This window comes from Scylla paramamosain, chromosome 22 (assembly GCF_035594125.1).
Source record: "Scylla paramamosain isolate STU-SP2022 chromosome 22, ASM3559412v1, whole genome shotgun sequence".
Taxonomy (NCBI): domain Eukaryota; kingdom Metazoa; phylum Arthropoda; class Malacostraca; order Decapoda; family Portunidae; genus Scylla; species Scylla paramamosain.
This window is the reverse complement of record NC_087172.1, coordinates 3,742,501-3,763,088: the sequence shown is the minus strand read 5'-3', so window position 1 is coordinate 3,763,088 and position 20,588 is coordinate 3,742,501. Positions and strand designations below refer to the sequence as shown.

Sequence of the window (20,588 nt, the reverse complement as noted above, 5' to 3'; positions counted from 1 at the left end):
TTTAGATAGAAATGTTGATTTGCTTCGTGTGTGTGTGTGTGTGTGTGTGTGTGTGTGTGTGTGTGTGTGTACGCGCGCTCGTCTTTATCTGCATGTCTCCCTCCTTCCCTCTTTCACACACACACACACACACACACACACATTTTAACTTTTTTACAATTCACCGCGAAGATTTCACCTCCTTTCCTTTGCTGGCTTGGCTTGTCTTGGCTGGGCTGGGCTGGGCTGTGTCTCTAAGGGTCTCACTTGTCCTTAAGAATAATACTAGAACGACCCTCTCGGCAGGAACTTCAGACCAGAATGACGGGAGTTTAAGTATAAAGTGACAAGAGAATGGGACGAAATGCATACTAATTTCTGAACTCTTCTTTTTTACGACCTCGGCCTGCCCCTGACCTACCCTAGCCTTCCCTCACCTTCCTTCATCTGGCGCTGGTCCATTTTCGTCCTATTCATCAAGAGAGAGAGAGAGAGAGAGAGAGAGAGAGTCACGGAAGAGCTAAAATTGACTAATATGAGTTTCTTAAGCCCATGAACATAAAGGTTATGGAAATATAATGACAGAGAGAGACAGAGAGAGAGAGAGAGAGAGAGAGAGAGAGAGAGAGAGAGAGAGAGAGAGAGAGAGAGAGAGAGAGAGAGAGAGAGAGAGAGAGAGAGAGAGGATACCATTATAACACTGAATAATGATGATGGAGAAGGAGAAGCAGCAGAAGGAGGAGGAGGAGGAGGAGGAGGAGGAGGAGGAGGAGGAGGAGGAGGAGGAGGAGGAGGAGGAGGAGGAGGAGGAGGAGGAAGAGAGCAGGGGTAGAGGAGGAGAAGAAGGACGGGACGAGGAGAGGAGGAGGAAAGGAGGAGGAGGAGGAGGAGGAGGAGGAGGAGGAGGTTGGTAAGTATACACTTATATATGTAGGTCAAGGTAAGATTATGAAAAATGAAACACGAGATAAAAATAATTACATCATCACTGGCATGCTATAACAATGAAAAATAGATGAATGAATAATGGTAGTAGTAGTAGTAGTAGTAGTAGTAGTAGTAATGATAATAATAACAACAACTTTAAGACGTCAATGAAGATGGAGGGAGAGATTTATGAGTCGTAGGACAATGGATAACATGCGAGCCACTTTCTCACTCTCTCTCTCTCTCTGACCCCCATACAGGTGACACACGCAGCCTTACGTAAAGCAACTCGGGACAAAATGGAGCGCCAGACCTACAAAAATGCCACGTTTTAAATCCACCTCAACAACGCGGAAATTGAAAGTGTTTGTATACCGAACGCGCTGCGGTTCTGAATTTGCATACGCGATATTTGTGTGTGCGCGTGAGAGCGAGAGAGAGAGAGAGAGAGAGAGAGAGAGAGAGAGAGAGAGAGAGAGAGAGAGAGAGAGAGAGAGAGAGAGAGAGAGAGAGAGAGAGAGAGAATTTTTACAGTGAATTATTTTGGCAAACAAATTATTCTTGTTCTATTTCCCCTTAATTTGTATTAATAAACTACTACTGCAACTGTTACTGTCACTATTAATATACTACTACTACTACTACTACTACTACTACTACCACCAATACTACTACTCTTTTCTACTCTACTACAATAAACGCCACCATTACCACAACCAACGCTAATACTTCTATATACCTGTGTGATTCTGAGTGCCTCCCGTACAAGCCTCACCACTCCACCGCGAACAGACGAAAGTAGGATCACAGTACCGATAATGCAAAACAGGTCGGTATCGATTACCTCCCGCGTCACATAACTCGTAAAATTGCCGATATTCACTACCCGATACATTACTCAGGAAATATTCAACTCACAGGGGCAGGTATGGCTTGGCAGACCAATGTGATGAACGGCAGCCATGGAATGAATGTCTATGACCCTTCCGTAGAAAGTTGGTGTCTTTTGTATGGGAGGAAATGGTCTTTCTATGTCGTGCTGAGGGAGAGGGACGTGTGTTGCCGATAATGAAGCAAGGAAGGGGTGTTAGCAAGGGCTTTAGTCCCATTAGTGCCCGTCACGTTAGCTTGTGTGGAGAGGAACATGCGAGGGAGCGAGGAGCGTCTGAAGTCTTGTGTTGAGGGGACTTGTGCCTGCTGAATTTGGTGCTTTACTGCAGCTGCTGTTATGGCCACTATTCTTGCTCCTACTACTATTACTGCTACTACTACTACTACTACTACTACTACTACTACTACCAATACCACTACCACGACTACTACTGTTATTATAACAACAACAACACTAGTGTTTCTAATATGCCTCTCTAATTAACCACGGCACATGAAAAAAATATCCATATTATGTAAAGAAATATAACAAACACGATACATTGACGGAAGTCAAAATCCAAAATCCAAGGAGAGATTATCAGAGTAAGAATAAAGAAAAAAAAACATTACATCAAAACAATAAATTTGTCAAAAGAATGGAACACTAAAAGGAAAACACTGATAAAAATCTGAAAAAAGCTAAGTGGAAGAAGATAGAACAATTACCATCTCAGCATAAATAATACAAACGTTGACAGCAGATAGAGAGAGAGAGATGAAAAGATATGAGGAAATTCGCAGATAAAGATAAGTATGATAATAAAGGAAATATGTAATTGCATATTCATGAATGAGAGAGAGAGAGAGAGAGAGAGAGAGAGAGAGAGAGAGAGAGAGAGAGAGAGAGAGAGAGAGAGAGAGAGAGAGAGAGAGAGAGAGAGAGAGAGAGAGAGCGGACAGCCAAACAGACAAACAGAAAACCGGAAATACAGACAGGAAGACAGACATATACACACACACACACACACATTAATTATGTATACACAAACAAGAGAAAATACAATAAAAAATAAAATAACAAGATAAAAATAAAATACAGAAAAAATAAGTACGAAAAAATAAATTGCATTCATAGAGAAGCATAATATGCGAGAGAGAGAGAGAGAGAGAGAGAGAGAGAGAGAGAGAGAGAGAGAGAGAGAGAGAGAGAGCGGCCTTTACCCACCCTGCTTACTAGTCATCGATGGTTTCCGGACAGTGCCACTTATCTATCTTGTATATGATCGCCTGCTATGTATTCACCGCATTGCTAACCCTAAGGAGATATTTTCTGCTCTCTCTCTCTCTCTCTCTCTCTCTCTCTCTCTCTCTCTCTCTCTCTCTCTCTCTCTCTCTCTCTCTCATTGCTCTTTATTGATTTTCCTTATACAAACGTTATGTATTTCGATATTTTTGTGTATATTATATTACTGTTTTTTTTATTTTTTGTGATATCTTATGAATCCATGATGTATATACCAACGTTGTGTGTATGGAATCTCTCTCTCTCTCTCTCTCTCTCTCTCTCTCTCTCTCTCTCTCTCTCTCTCTCTCTCTCTCTCTCTCTCTCTCTCTCTCTCTCTCTCTCTCTCTCTCTCTCTCTCTAAATGGTAAACGCGACACACGTACTACAGTCATGTGTCCCATTAGTGTCACTGCACTCAGTACCGCCAGGAGAAGCTTCCCCCACGATCCCCATTGTGGTAATTTGAATAATACTTGGTGATTGTATTAGCAGTAGTGGTCATGGTGATATTAGTGCTGGTGGCGATAGCCGTGATGGTGGTGGTGGTGGTGGTGGTAGTGGTGATGGTGGTGGTGGTGGTGGTGGTGGTGGTGGTGGTGATGGTTGTGGTGGTGGTGGTGGTGATGATGGTGGTGGTATTATTATTATTATTATTATTATTTATTGTAGCTTTTTCTTTATTACAAAATCATATTAATGGTGATGATGATAATGATAAAAAAAACAATACTACTACTACTGCTACTACTACTATTACTACTCTGCTACTACTACTACTACTACTACTACTACTACTACTACTACTACTACTAATAATAATAATAATAATAATAATAATAATAATAAGAACAAGAAGAAATAAGAATAAGAACAACAATGATAAGAAAAAATGACGATTCATAATGAAAACAGTTCTGTGAATCTCTCTCTCTCTCTCTCTCTCTCTCTCTCTCTCTCTCTCTCTCTCTCTCTCTCTCTCTCTCTCTCTCTCTCTCTCACACACACACACACACACACACACAAACACAAAAATTTTAAAATCTTTACCTGGAATACTGACACACAAATTATTACTTTCTTTCCAGCATGAACAAAAATATTCTTTACACTCCACAATTTATTCCCTTCCGTAATATACGTGTAAGAATGAATTATTTATAAACTCAAGAATAAGTCATAAATTCCTATAAAGCTTTTCATAATAATGCATTTTACATTATCTTGCGAAAGGGCAAATAGAACACACGAGTTTTAAATATGCCTCTTGGATGTTTATTTTGTCAGACGTGTGTGTGTGTGTGTGTGTGTGTGTGTGTGTGTGTGTGTGTGTGTGTGTGTGTGTGTGTGTGTGTGTGTGTGTGTGTGTCTGATAGTTCATGGGAATAATAGGATATATAACTATTTGAAAACGTGACAGAAGGGTAGAATGTGAAAGGAAGGCGAAACGCAACTAATAAAGCACCAGAAAGGACGAAGCAAATGTGACAAAGGAGAGATGTGATTGGGTGGAATTTGAAAGAAAATGGTGAAAGGAAAGAAGACTATAACCTTCGTAAAGAATAATGGACCAAATAAGTATCCTGAGAAATAACTAAATGTACATAGTAACTCAAGGCTGAAGAGAGTCAAGTAATAAAAAAATAAAATAACTGAGTTATAAACGAACTATGATTAAATTAATTTAATGATACAAAATGTTCACCTATGAGAAATTTGCTGTTATACTTATCTGAATAATTACGAGTTAAGTGATGCACCACCAAAAAAACCTAGGCTAAATTTAATTAATTATGAAACCATAGCTCGATTTTTAAATATTTAAATGCTAATACAGGTGAGGCATCCAGTAAACACATACATGAATTAACACACACACACACACACACACACACACACACACACACACACACACACACACACACACACACACACACACACACACACACACACACACACACACACACACACACACACACACACCTGTGCCTACCGTTCCCGGCATCAACACGTGGCACCTCAAGCACACCGCAGACACACATGCACGTCAGTAACCTTCCTCACCTTCCCCCGAGGCAATCAATAGTGTGGCAACCTCACCGTGACGCGGCACCTCATGACAAACAGAACCGAGCCAAAGGAAACTGAGGTGAGGTGAAGCGAACTGGAGTGAACTGCGGTGAATGGAAGTGAACTAAACTGAACTACAGGCTGAAGTGAAATGCATGGAACTATGTAAACTAAAGTGAAGTGAGGTGAAATGGACGGACAGACTGATGGACGAAAGGACACACACACACACACACACACACACACACACACACACACCTCGTCGCCTCGCCCCACATGACTATGCGACGGACTTCAGAAACATGAATAATGCAAACGACTCCTTACTGTTAGGGTGTGACAGTCTCAAGGCTCTCGTTAGACTGTGTGTGTGTGTGTGTGTGTGTGTGTGTGTGTGTGTGTGTGTGTGTGTGTGTCAGTGTGTGAGTGGAAAAAGGTACAAAAATCTTCCTTAAATGTTTTCCTCCTCCAAACAAAATAAAGTAAAAGTAAAAACTCAAAAAATCTTGGTCACTTTAGTTCAGGTGATCTTCAAACTCCTCCCCTTAAATAATATAAATTTTTGGAGGAAAATAATAAGGGCAGGAGGTCAGGGAGTTCTAGAGGGCCCCGGTGAAAGAAGTGAGTATGGATTATTGCATTGTCACAAATAATCTATTACCGCTGCCACCATCATTATTACGTCCACCACCACCACTACCATGACCTTCATGAGCACCACCACCACCACCACCTTCACGACCATTACCATCACCACCTTCACGGCCACCACCACCACCACCTTCGATTCTTTCATTACCCTCTCCACCACCACCATGACTTCACTATCATTATTACCCACCAACCTCAACTCTTCACCATCACTACCGTCCCTCTATCACTATTGTTATCACCAATGCCACTTCACCATCACCAACTCCACCACTGTTCTCTTCTATAAAACCACCACCACTATCACTGCTGGAATCTGTGTTATCACCACCATCTTCACCGTAGTCTACACCATTATTAATTCACCATCACAATTTCATCACCATCTTATCAACACCACTAACTACCCATCAGCATTTCATCACTTTCCTATTAACACCATCACTAACTCATCATTGCCATTTCATCGTAATACTAATACCATCACTAATTCACCATCACCATTTCTACACTATCCTATCAACACCACTAACTAACCATCACAATTTCATCATCATCCTTTTATCCAAATTTTCTCACCATCAACATTTCATCATAATCTCTTTAAACGCTTTAATGGCGTCACAACATGTTTTTATTAATAAGTTTCTAAGCCATAACCAGGCAAGCTCTTAATACCTCATTCTGCTAAGCTCGAGTTTATTACTACCACCACCACTACCACCACCACCACCACCACCATCACCACCACTTACATAACTGCCATCGTCACAATCACTGATGCATCACAGTTACGACCATCATCCTCACCATAACCACCATCACCACCTTTATTGCCACCATCGTTAATGTATTACAACTATAACTACCACTATTATTGCGTCCACTCCTCTCCTTGCCACTATCACCACTACTCCCATCACTACTACACCAATAGCTAAGAGTAATACTAGCATTACCATAACTATTATTACGACTACTACTCTCAGCCCACCTCTTTTTCCAGTAGTGTACTAGCCATTATTCACATCCACCACCACTGTTACTACTACGATAAATACCACCACCACCACCACCACTACCACCACCACAACCACCATCACCACTGCAAGCGCGTATCACCATGACTAACTATCACGTAAACCACTGCCTTCTCCTTACCACCACCACCACCACCATTACTACCACCACTACCACCATTGCTACCACCACCACCACACGCCTCTAACATTGCGCAAACATTTTATAGGCTGTGCAAACTCAACCACCACCATTCTGCCACCGCACACACACACACACACACACACACACACACACACAAACACAAACAGTACTTATCAAGAATTCATTCATTATCGACAAACATATTCATGACTCAATGGAAGACTACTAGAACACTTTGGCAATTAGTCACGTGGCTGGCCAGGTGACATCTCCACCGAGGATTTAGTTAGCTAGAAAGTTTAATCGCTTTACTTTGAATACTTTTAACTCTTTGGTTGCTATTTGGTACATTTTTCCTTTTACTACCAATCACTCTGAGACATCTTTACTTGTTCTACAGCCACATCCAATCTTTAAACTGGTTACAAATTGCAAAATCTATTCTTTTTCATCCCTCACCTGCTTGTAGATGCTTATAAAGATTTCATACATTGCTTCTGCTGCTGTTAGTTGTTTCCTATCGCAGTGAAAGGGTTAACAGGCTCTAATGGATCTTATAAGGTTTTCCACAGGTGTTTTCATCTTGGTAACAGTTTAACAAAAATTCCCCTCCAGCGACAGGGATAAGCCACCCATGACAGCACGACTAATCATTTCCCAGGCGTTCGGAAATAATGCTAACGAGAGTCCTAGCAGTTTTAGATGTGAGTGTAATTAGACGGATGTAGATGCAGGTGGTGGCGTGACAGGTGATGGGAACTCGGATATAAGGAGTGAAGGAGGAGAGAAGATAAGGAGAAAGCATGCGAGATATGGAAGAGAGAGAGAGAGAGAGAGAGAGAGAGAGAGAGAGAGAGAGAGAGAGAGAGAGAGAGAGAGAGAGAGAGAGAGAGAGAGAGAGAGAGAGAGAGAGAGAGAGAGACAAAAAGACTGGAATACTGGTGACATATATTGCAAAATGGCAGCTTGAAAGGTGCAGCATACTGAAAGATTAAAAATGAGTAAAGATGTGATTTTTTTCTATGTAGGAGGGGAATGGATGAAAGTACTGTAATATGAAAGAGGTTAAAATGTAGGATTAAGAGAGACACTTATGTTATTAACGACGATAGAAAGAACGTTTAATGGAGGAAACGGAAAGAAACAGGCACGTGAACACAACTCATTAACCTAACAGTACTTAGAGATGCGCAGGTTAAGAGGGGATTTGATAGCGATCTTTATGTGGTATAGGTGATGTAACAACGGAGGACAAAAAAAAAAATAAAATAAATAAATAAATAAATAAAAAATAAATAATTGCTGTCAGGAAAAGATAGAAAATAATGGGTTTAAGCTCGATAAAGTTTGATTTTAAAAAGAGATAGGAAAGTATTAGGTGACTGGAACAGAAACAGTAATCAGGTTCTCAGTGATAAGTCATATGGGAGCTTTAAAAGATTAGATCAATTTATAAATTTATGTATGAGGATGACAGGTGGAAATAGGTAGATATATTTATAACAGGGAATGCCACGTTTAGGCCTTATGGTTTCTTGCAGTTTCCTTTATTTCTTATGTTAACTTAAACTAACATAACATGACATAAAACGTAATCTAACCGAACCAACTTAATCGATCCACCTGTTTCAACCTGATCTAAGGTAACGTAACAATTAACAACGTAATCCAGTGACGCAACCAACCTAAACAATTTAACTTGACCTAACCTAACTTACCATACTGTAAATGCAAAGAGGTCAGGAAAAAAATAAATAAAACAAGGGCCACGAAACAGGGACATCTAACAATTCAGCTAACCTAAACAAGCTAACATAACTTGACCTGACCTGACCTGACCAGACCTTACCCAACCTAACCTAACGAACTGTAAATGCAAAAAGGTCAGGAAAGGCTAGATTAAACACGGACCACGGAACAGGAACACGTATGGAAAAAAGTGTGCAAGTACAAGGTCAGGTCAGAGGAGGTCAAGGAAGGATTAAGGGGAGGCAGGGAGGTGGTCACAAACCTTGCCAACACGACTCTTACAACCCCTGCCAGCGTTTCCGCCGCGCTCGCCACAAAAACGTCACCTACATAAATATCATTGCATGCGAGGGAGATTCTGTCTGCCTTTTATCACGGGTGGCCATGGCGGCGGTGGTGGTGGTGGTGGTGGTAGTGGTGGTGGTTGGCTTTTGTTGGTTTTCTGGTTTCTGTGATGATGGTGTTTGATTGATGTTCTTGTGGTGGTTAAAGGAGTGATGGCTGTGATCGTGATGACTTGTGGTGGTTAGGTGGTGGTAAGTGGTGTGATCATAGAAATATTGATTTGTAATGTGGTGGAGGTAAATGTGGTGACTACAGAGACATTGGTGGTGCTAGGAAAGCCTTGTAGTAATGGTGGTGGTGGTGGTGGTGGTGGTGGTAAAAACAATGATTTGTAATGCTGTGACGGTGGTGGTAAAAACAGTGATTTGTAATGCTGTGATGGTGGTGGTGAGTAGAGGGGTACTGCAAATGCCTTGTAGTAGTAGTAGTAGTGGTGGTGATGAAGAGGTGGTGATGGTGGTAAAAATAGTGATGGTGAGTGGTAGTAATGATGACAGTAATGGATGATGGTGATTGTGATGATGAATAATAGCAATGGTAGTGAACAGTGATAATGATGACGAATAATGATGGTAATGATGATGATAGTGATGTTTTGACTGTGAAAAAAACAGCAATTACTAACTACTCTAATTTCAGTACTAATCATGTATGCAAATCACAGACCAGGAGAATCTTAAAACAAGGTTTTCTGTACACCTGTTAACTTTTGACGCTCACACACACACACACACACACACACACACACACACACACACACACACACACACACACCTCTTCTTCCTCCTCCTCCTCCTCCTTCTCCTCCTCCTCCTCTTCCTCCTCCTACTAGTACTACTACTACTACTACTACTACTACTACTACTACACCAACAACAACAACTTCTACTATTGCTACTCACTAACTCAGCCTTTCCAGAAAAAAACATCAACAACGAAAAGCACAACAACAACAACAACAACAACAACAACAACAACAACAACCATTGCAATAAACACTCAATATCCGCTCAGGTTCCTTCATAACTTCAAACTAACCATTGGTATTTTACTCTATATTAATATCACATGTTTTTTCTTCATTTTTTTTAATTTATTTATCTATTTTTACGCCATGAAAAAAGACCAGTAAAGAGTTAAAAAAAAATTAATGACACGATGGGGTAAGAAACAAAAAACAAAAAAAAAAAAAAACGAAAAAAAAAACGACTATTACGACCTATAAAAAAGTTGAAACGAGACAGATTATTACGATGTATAAAAATAATGGGGTGTGTGTGTGTGTGTGTGTGTGTGTTGTAAGCCACTTTTCAAGCCCGCTCGTGTGTATATTTAGCCTGAAATAAAGGGGATGTGTGTGCTCCTCACATTTCACGGCATACTGAAGGAAGAGTGTAATTCTATTTCCACAAAACTGCACTGCAACTTCCCTCTTCCTTCCCATTGCCTTAATCTTCGCCTTTGTTCTTCGTCTCTCCTCCTCCTTTCCTCTCTCCAAATACTTCTTTCCTTCCTCTTCTGGTATTACCCTTTTTTCCTTCCTCCTTCCTTCCCTCCGTCATATTTCGCATTTTTCACGTCACTTTTCTTCCTCTCCACTCTTCCTTATTTTCCTCTAACTTGCTCCTCCTCCTCTTTTTCCCTCCGTTCGTCTCATCATTCTTCCCTCCTTTTGCCTTGTTTTGCTTTAGATTAAGTCTGCAGAGTAAAGAAAAATATGCTTATATATTTCACCCCATCTCTAGGAACAATAATATAACTCCCAGTGAAATTATAGGAGGAGGAGGAGGAGGAGGAGGAGGAGGAGGAGGTAGTGAATGAAAAGGAACGGGAAAAGGAAACGGAAAAGGAAGGAGAAAGAGCACGAAGAGGTTAAATAAAAAAAGGTGGAGAGGAGGTGGAGGAGGTAGAAAAGGGAGAGGAGGAGAAGGAGGAGGAGTCGAGAGCTGTTTGGGGTTATGAAGATTAACGTGTTTGTCCGAACCAAAATGATTTATTGTGTGTTGAGCAGCGTGTGTGTGTGTGTGTGTGTGTGTGTGTGTGTGTGTGTGTGTGTGTGTGTGTGTGTGTGTGTGTCGCAACCATTTCCCTCAGGTGTGTTCAGATAGGCTATGCAGGGAAGGGCGTTGTAATGAGACGAACCCCCATGACCTAAATACAAGTTCTATAGGTATACAGGTGAATACTTACCTGTAATGATGTGATGTGATGTGGGTCGCGAGTTGTGATGAGATGATGTGATGGTGATGTGGTGGTGCTGATGTTGGTGGTGGTGGTGGTGGCAGGGATGAGAAGATAATGGTAATAGTGATGGTGAGTGGATGTGACGGTGGTGGTGATTCATAGTAGTAGTAGTGATGGTGTTAAGGAGAGGTAGGAGTTATATCACAGACAGTGGTGATGAAACTAGTTAATGGTGATGATTATAAGTAGAGAGGCGAATGTTACTGTGGTGGTGAGTAATGATGGTTGGGGAAAGAAAAAAGTGGGTGGTAGTGACATTAGATGATGGTGGTGGAGGTGGTGATAGACTGTGAAGCGGTGAATAGGTGACGATGGTGATGATAATGGTCTGGAAATGATGTTAAGGCCTTATAGTGGTGATGCTAAAACAGAGTAGTAGAGAATCAGGTGAAAGAGATAGGGGAGGAGGAGGAGTAGGAGGTAGTTGTGGTGGTGGTGGCGGTGGTGGTGGTGGTGGTGAGGGAGGGTGTCTGCTCGTGCCTCAATTATTCAGTCCCCCTAAGGCCGGCCGCGGGTCGCCTCCCTCTCTCTCTCTCTCTCTCTCTCTCTCTCTCTATTTCTAGCTGTCAAGTCTCACGGAGCGACGACCTTCAAACAACACTATGAGGAAGAGGGGAATGCACGGACCCGACCGAGATGACCACCACTATCACCACGGCTACCACCACCACCACCACCACAACTGTAAGAGTGCCAAGAGGTCCGGATTCATACTTTTACGAAAAAAAAAAAGGAAAACGAGAGTAACAGTTATATATACATTGTTTTCTGTACTTGCGATTCATGAAGCAGTTTACCCGAGCACCTCATCTCACTTACAGATTCATGCACGTGGAACACACACACACACTGTATAAACGTGTGCGCGATTAGTCTGCCAAGGCTGTCTATCTGGAAAAATAAAGAGAGTGGAAGACTCGCCCTCCTTCTCCTCTTCCTCTTTCTGCCCCACCATATCGTGCTTTCCACCCCCTCTCCTCCTCCTCCTACTCCTTTCCTCCTCCTCCTCCTTCTCCTTATCATTCACCACCTCCTCCCTCGTCCTTTCCCATCCCCTCACATCCTCCTCCTCTTGCATGATAGCCAGAGAGGAGACTACGCCCACCAGAATCGAAACTCTCAGAAGTTTGAGAAGTTTGTAGAAGTTGAGGAGCGATGGATTTCATAACACTACCAACATCAATAAGATAACGCCACCTTCCTGCACCCTCACGCTGACAAGATTATAAGTGACAAAACGAAGATGCAAGTCGTTGATTTTAGTGACTTACAACGTCGTCAGTTTAACAGAATTTTGAGTCACATAGCTAATGAACCAGTCAATAACTCAATGGCCAGGTAACCTATGAAGCGAGCCAGGTGTACTGCTGACGAGTCACCTGCAGGAAACAGGGCAGTTGAGCTAGGTAATCAAGACCAGGTGAGTTATAGCTCCATCTGTTCTTGCACACCTGTGGAGGCTGGATACCTGTACACACACCTGCACTCTTATTGTATCGTTCATCTCCCTCCGTGCCGCCGTGTACCACAGAGACCTCGACACTGGAAACTGTGATAAATCTCTCTCTCTCTCTCTCTCTCTCTCTCTCTCTCTCTCTCTCTCTCTCTCTCTCTCTCTCTCTCTCTCTCTCTCTCTCTCTCTCTCTCTCTCTCTGTGTGTGTGTGTGTGTGTGTGTGTGTGTGTGTGGTTTAATTCCAGTATCAAGTAACTTCATTCATGATTTTGATTTTTATTTTTTCAGCCAAACGAACCTACCATGCAGCCTCATGATAGACATTGCAAACACACACACACACACACTCACACACACACACACACACACACACACACACACACACACACACACTTTGACGCCCTGAAAAAATATCCACAGCCTTAATCATAAACAAACTAATTATTCAGGCTACAGCTTTTTTAACGAGTCACTTAAAACCATCATTTTCCTCCTCCTCCTCCTCCTCCTCCTCCTCCTCCTCCTCCTCTTCCTCCTCCTCCTCCTCCTCCTCTTTATCCTCGTCATCCATTCTGTGTTTTTTCTTATTTTCCTTCCATCACAGACGCGACTGAGGAGCACAAACAGGTAAACAAAAAGAAAACAGAATTAAACAAAATCCTTTAAAATCGTTACGTGGTTGCGAGGAAGGGCGGTTCGCAAAGGGTGAAATGTAAGAAGAAAACAGCAAGGCAAGAAGAAGCAAGGGAAGAAAAAAAGACAAAGAGAAAACAACGCAAAAAATGGACCACGAAAAAAAAGAAAAAATCAGGGAAGCAAAAATGGAAATGTGAAAAATATGGGAGTACGAAAACTTCAGGAAAATTGAGTGAAGGTGAGCAAGTGAATGAAGGAAGGAAAGGAAATTACAGAAGGGGAAGAATAAAGAAATGAAGGACACTGAGAAATAAATAAAGATAGGAAATGTAGAAGGAGAAAAGAAGAGAAAACCAGGAAGGAAAATAAATCAAGGGCAGAAGGACAGGTAGAAGAGGAGGAGATGAAAGGAAAAAAAATGAATACGATAAAAAAAAGAGCTGGAAAGGGGAAGAGAGGAAAAAACGAAGGAATGATGGACAGGACAAACAAACAAAATAAAAAGACAGGGCCGAAGAGAATATGAGAAACTGGAAGGAAGGAATGAGAACGTAAAAACGTAGTAGGAAAGAAAAAGCAACTGGACAAGGAAGGAAGTAAGAAGACAAAGCCAGGAGGGAAAGGCAGAGATAATTACAACATTTACATAAAGCAACACACGCCACACAAATGCAGTGGTCCAAACTAAGGGGCTATTTCTTCCCTAAACCCTAAATGGTGAGTGAAATCAAATGGGTCACGTGCTGGGTGGGTCTGTCTAGGGACGCCCCACTCGCCTGCTCTCACTCGTCCACTTGCAGCGGCGAAAGTCAAGGCTGTTTCGGGTCCAGTTTAGTATTTGATCACAAGGCCTCAGTTAGGATCGTAGTTCTGGGTTGTTGGTAAAGAAATACTCTGCGCGTCTCCCTTTAAAGATACCGATACAAGTTTCAGTGCAAAAGTTTTCTTCTTCACAGACGACGAATCGAATGTTGTTAATTTTTGTTAGCCCGATATTTTTGCCTTTTTTTTTTTTTTTCGTGGTAATATTTCAAGGTGGACACTTTATCACCCTGGAGAACGTGTATTCTCTCTCTCTCTCTCTCTCTCTCTCTCTCTCTCTCTCTCTCTCTCTCTCTCTCTCTCTCTCTCTCTCTCTCTCTCTCTCTCTCTTTCAGGACCACTGTGTTTTAATCTAATTGTTTTCTTAAATTTTCTTACTCTCTCTCTCTCTCTCTCTCTCTCTCTCTCTCTCTCTCTCTCTCTCTCTCTCTCTCTCTCTCTCTCTCTCTCTCTCTCTCTCTTTCAGGACCACTGTGTTTTAATCTAATTGTTTTCTTAAGTTTTCTTACGCAAGAAAAATATTCAAATTTCCCTTTACACCGGTATTTCAAGACATCCGATCCGCTTTCCCTTGAGTCAGTGTTTCTAAGGAGGATGTGTTTGAGTCTGACAAATTCTTTTCCCGAAGGTTTTGATCCTTGTCCTTATTTATTATCTTTCGGTAATAATTTCCCTTCGTTGTGACGTTTTACTTCCTCAACCTTGTACACAGTCTTACTAATTTGATAGTACTGTACTGCGATGAAGTCTTAAAATCTAACGTGATTGTTGCATTTTGATGGCGCCGTGCACAATTTGATCATCATACTTTCCCTTTTCCTTGCTAACTTAGGCAGTGGTGACGCTGAGACATTCCTCATTCATCCGGGCACATTAGAAACCTTCATTAAATTAACATCATATTCGGAAGGAGGAGAATCTAAGCCGTGACATTCGTATTACAGTCCTTACGCACCAGATATCAAGTAACTAAACCATGCCTTATCACACCAGCCACCAGCCACTATTCACCCATATGCTGTTAAACGATGCATGCGGGCCTTGTGGTAGAGAAGGTACGAGTATATAAATAACCTTAACCAGCTCACAATGCCATCAGGACTGCATTCCCTAACCTTTCGTCGCCCCTTCTCGTCTGCTCTCAACACACTCTACTGGAGATTCTAGGGTGTTGAAAAGGTGGTTCATGACTCTAGTGAAACTTTAAGGATTCTGGGCTATTAATGTGAAAAATAACCCATGATAACCCGGTTTATTATATGTGGTGTTTAAACAGTGCGTCAGAATTCAAAATATTTCAAGATACGATGCCATGATGCTCTCTCTCCTTTACCAAGTGAGGGGAGTCATCGCGAGGGGTTACCTGCTTTACTCAGCATTAACTTTTGACATTAATGTGACGTGCAGGACTTTGCTTAATGCCGCTTTGAAATCCTGAAGTCCATAAGTCCTGCGTGGTGGGTGGAATTATTCATGAAGAGATGTTAATGCGTGTGATGGGTAGGATCTCACGCTCATGACCGTGACGCACCGGGACTGCTACGGGTGCTGGATCAAAGTGCATGATTACCTTGTCTAATTACTGCTTGGCGTGTAAGCAGCGACAAACTACTAACCAGCCTGTAATCACCAGTCGTTTGCTTGTCACTTCGTAGAGGAATAGAAGTGACCTCGTATCTGTAATAGTAGAGAATGGGGCTTTGTTTGTTTGTTTGTCAAAGCAGGAGAGGAACTTAAGTGACCTTGAATCTGTAACAGTAAACAATGGAAGTTTATTAATGGGAAATTTGTTTAGAGAAAGGAAGACTTGGAGTAATTACCATAGTGTTTTGTACATTTATTTATTTATTTATTCATTTATTCTTTGATGGGGGGATGGTGGAAACCGCGGATCTTGCATTAGTGTTATCTTACGTATTGAGTTTACATTCTGCAGTGATCAGCATTCGCATTTCGTGAAAACAAAAACTAAAAAATGGAGAGGTGGAATGTCTGGCGCCGTAAAAATCACTCACTCACTCACTCACTCACTCACTCACTAATTCCCCGTCAACTCAAAAACTCAGTCTAACTCAGCTACATGTCTCAGCGCCACTTGCAAAACCAATGATTCACGACCACTACAAAATGCATCACCGCCCAGGCCCAGCAGTTCCCAGCACCGCTCAACCAACACCCAACACCACTCACTCACTCAAGACCACTCACACAACACCACAAATGCAGCACCACTCAACAACATCCGCTTAATACTTCCCTCTTTACACTACTCAACCAACACCAGTCACTAGTCACCTCGCAGTCACCAGCAACACCAGTCACTACTGTCAATAATGTTCTGCCGTCGCTAACAACACCAAGAGAGAGAAGAAGGAGAGAGAGAGAGAGAGAGAGAGAGAGAGAGAGAGAGAGAGAGAGAGAGAGAGAGAGAGAGAGAGAGAGAGAAGAGGATGAGACCAGAGCTGCAATAGGAGTTGGTCAGAAAACTAATCCTGTATTTAACATTCTCTCCTTTCCTTCTTGCTCAAATCCTCGCGTGAAATAGAAGCAGTGATGAATAAGTAAGAAACAGAATGAGCGTGCAAACCCGTGCGTCATCTGAGAGTGAAGCGAAGTGTGCCTTTATAGCGTGATGGCTAATTTACCTGTCTTACCTATTTCTTTTTTCCCTTTTTTACATTTATTTTTAGTGGAGTGTCAGGGGAACGAATGACATCCGACAAACTTTTTTTTTTTCATCATTTCTTTACTCGATTTTTTTTTTTTATGGTTCTCGGTCAGTCCGTCTCCTTCCCATGTGTGTAAAAATAAATTTATAAAAACTCGCAGCCACGTGATGTGTGTCTTAAAAGTGGGGGAAGAATTTCTTGATGGTCTTTTTTTTTTTTTTTCTATTTTTTTTTCCACCTTGAGATTATATTTATTTTGATGGAATACTCTCGTGATTTTACATTTTTTTTTCTTTAGGAGGGACTTTTCTCTCTCTTTGTGTGTGTGTGTGTGTGTGTGTGTGTGTGTGTGTGTGTGTGTGTGTGTGTGTGTGTGTTTCCTGAAATGGAGGTTACATGTAGATCCATATTAATATTGCCAGGCAGATTATGGACTAAATCTACGTGCATAGAAAGCGCATACATATTAACGTACACTCATACACACTCATGCATATGTAGGCGCGCCCTCCTTCCCTCCCCTCTACCACACACGGAAGCCCTATTGATGCCCTAGATTCTGCCCCTCTCTCACACTCGCGCGCGCACACACACACACGCTCACCACCCCCCAACACACACACACACACACACACCCACCCGCCCACACACACACACACACACACACACACACACACACACACACACACACACGTAAACGAAATCCATAACAGAAGAAGTAGAAGAAAATAAAGGTTAATAATCAGTGGTACTTTTATCCTGTTTACCTTGAGCGTCTTCCTGGTGAGGCAGCGCGGAGGTGCGGCGGACGAGAGGACGAGGCGACGACGAAGGTGACACGGAGAAACGCACTGTCCTCCCACGCACTTTCACGTCACACTCCCCCGAGCACCACCTCACCTTCCCCTCGGAGTCCACCGTTCAGGACAGACAGACAGACAACTCGGCGCCACAAGTTTCCTTCTCCGTCTCTCGAATTCACTCCTAACAAACTTCTTTCCACGCGTCGGCAGCTCCAGCCCGGCGTCCTCACTACACCGCCCGGAGCTCCTGTCGGTGGGGGGGACGCTGGTGGCGGGACGCGGAAGGGAACACAGGGCCAGGGGACACGCAGCGAGGGAGAGGGTGCGAGGGCGGCAGCAGTGGGAGGGATGTGCGAGTATCGGAATAAAAATGTCACGATGTTCTACAGGGGAGGTTGGAGGAAGGCGTCACGTGTTCCTGCCGGCGGGAGGTCACCTAGCCACTGCTGCTGCTCACTGCTGCTCCCGGCGCCGCTCTGCCCCACTGGCACACTCGCGCGCCCTCCTCCTGCTCCTCCTCCTCCTCCTCCTCCTCTAGCCCACAAGTTTCAAACCAAGGCAGTTTTTCTCCGGTCGGCTCCCCTGTACTACGCCTCTGGACAGCCGCTTTGCCGCGCTTAAGGATTCCCTCTAACGAACATCTTTGTCCCGACGGCCTCGAGGGGCGTGAAATGAAGCCCTCGTCAAGCTCGTCTTTTCCGGGGAAGTCCTACAAACCCGGCGGCGGAATACGGCGACCGCGTGGTGGCAACAACCGCGTTATTGATTCGACGACGGAGCTTCTGCTGGAGTGAGGGAGGCGGAGGGAGGGTGGCTATCGTGAGAGAGAGAGAGAGAGAGAGAGAGAGAGAGAGAGAGAAGAGAGAGAGAGAGAGAGAGAGAGGAGGGGAGCCGTGCGTGCGTGAGTACACCTTAATCTCAGGGTGATGTCCTGCCCCAGGCGGACCAGCAGGTGGGGTCAAAGGGCGCACGTGCCACAACTCCCCGCCCACGCCTCCTGCACCGCCACCAGCACCAAAGGCGGCAGCTTTTAAGCCTATAATATTTCAGCCGCTCAAGACAAAGGACTGAGGAGCGGCGCGGTGCAGGGCCCCTTCCATCGCCGCCGCCGCCGCCGCCACCACCACCACCACCAGTACCAGTTTGCACACTCATTATTCTTGTCATTGTCATCATCACCTTCATAACATACTAAATAACAATACCATTTCACATGTTTGCTATTAGTTCCAGAATCCGTTTTCTGTTCATAAATGTGAAATGCACCAGGTACAGGCCCCGCTGATGGCACTGAGCGACAGTCGGACAGTCGGGTGTCACCAAGTAAATCTTTGTATTCAGTCACTGCGGGAATATACTTGTTGGTTACCTTTGTGATATCCGTCCGTGGCACATGTAAGGACAACTACAGACTGCTACAGGAGTATGCCGGCTATAGGCAGAGGAGAAAGGACTACAGGAAGGAACAGTGAAGAACGAGGGAGTCGGGGAATGATGGTGGGTCGAAGCAGAGAGACGGTCAGGAAGTGAGTCGGAAAACAGAGCACTGGGACAGATAACGAAACCTACGTGAAGTCGGAGCGGTCTGAGTGTGGAACAAAGGCTACACTCATCACTGATAATCGACGTTCTCTTGGCAATAAATTACATTTCATTGATGGATGTCATGATTAACTGCAGAATCATCTCCATTATCAACATTGACAACATAGACTCATCTAATGCGATCTTTTCACCAGATGAGACGCCAGGGTTACGAGCACCAAGCTGGCTGGTGACACTGCCTCACTAAGGGACGCCCTGTGACCTCAGCATCCTCTTTCAGCATCTGCTTACGACGCACGCTGCCGCTGCCGCCCGCCTTCCTCACTTCCTTTACCCCACGCGTGACACCCATTCTAGTCCATCGGGCCGTGCACCTTGATGTAATACAGTAAACTTTATTACTTGCGATTACACGGTTAAAAATGTTCAACTGGTTCGCTGGCAGCCGGTGGGGCGTGCAGGCTGGCGGCCGCCGGAACCTGGATCGTGATTTCAGAGTGAAGTTTATGTGCGTGTGTACAGAAAATTTGTGTGCGTGAGAGCGTGCGTGTAGCGCTGTTTTATACGACATGTCTCTTTTCTCACGGTCGGCACGCACTCAAGTCCTCTCTCTCTCTCTCTCTCTCTCTCTCTCTCTCTCTCTCTCTCCTCTCTCTCTCTCTCTCTCTCTCTCTCTCTCTCTCTCTCTCTCTCTCATGACGGGGCGAGAAATGACGGACGCGAGGAAAAAACGTACCTCCATAAAAAAAAAAAAGTATGAAAAAAGAGAGGCCATAAATAAAAATCTAAATGTCACAAGTCAAGGCGCTCTTCCCTTGCCTTCCTCGAGACACGGACACCGCGGCGACAACGTACGTAAGACAAGAGGAGGCCGCAGCTGTGTCCTCAGTCTTGCCTCCCCTGGTCTGGTTTCGGTCTGGCGGCGCACGTGGGATGAGTAACAAAAGGTCATCATCGGGAGAGACGCCTATTGGAGCCAACACAAGCCCACTCTCGCTTTGTGGTCCCCGAGGCTCTGAAGGCGCCGTGTACTCAAGAGGACGAGGTCGATGTCCCGGTCAGGTTCTTGTTTACAACTCCTCTTGCTGCTGCTCCTCCTCCTCCTCCTCTTCTTCCTCTCACAGTTCTCTTCAGTTCTTCTCCTCCCCATCCGTCTTCTCTTCTTTCTCCTCCTCCTCCTCCGCCCACCGTCCTCTTCAGTCCTTCTCCCCCCAGTGTCTTCCTCCTCCTCCTCAACACCATCCTCTTCAATCCTTCTCTCCCAGTGTCCTCCTCCTCCTCCTCCTCCTCCTCCTCCTCCTCCCAGTTCTCTTCAATCCTTCTCCCTCCAGTATTTTCCTCCTCCTCCTCCTCCTCCTCCCACTGTTCTCTTCAA

At 43.8% G+C, this 20,588-nt stretch overlaps 1 protein-coding gene across 2 annotated transcripts in view; it reads right to left on the bottom strand.

Moving 5' to 3' along the window:
- The window catches only part of LOC135111446 (transmembrane protein 229B-like), a 75,119-nt gene that overhangs the window by 33,445 nt on the left and 21,086 nt on the right, over positions 1 to 20,588 (bottom strand). Inside the window, exon 1 of one of the 2 annotated variants that reach the window (XM_064024740.1) lies at positions 17,633 to 18,438. The exons of the other annotated variant lie outside the window; for it this stretch is intronic. The gene's annotated coding sequence lies outside the window, so the exon portion shown is untranslated. Of the gene's footprint in view, positions 1 to 17,632; positions 18,439 to 20,588 lie in introns of those variants that run through there. 2 annotated transcript variants of the gene reach the window in all.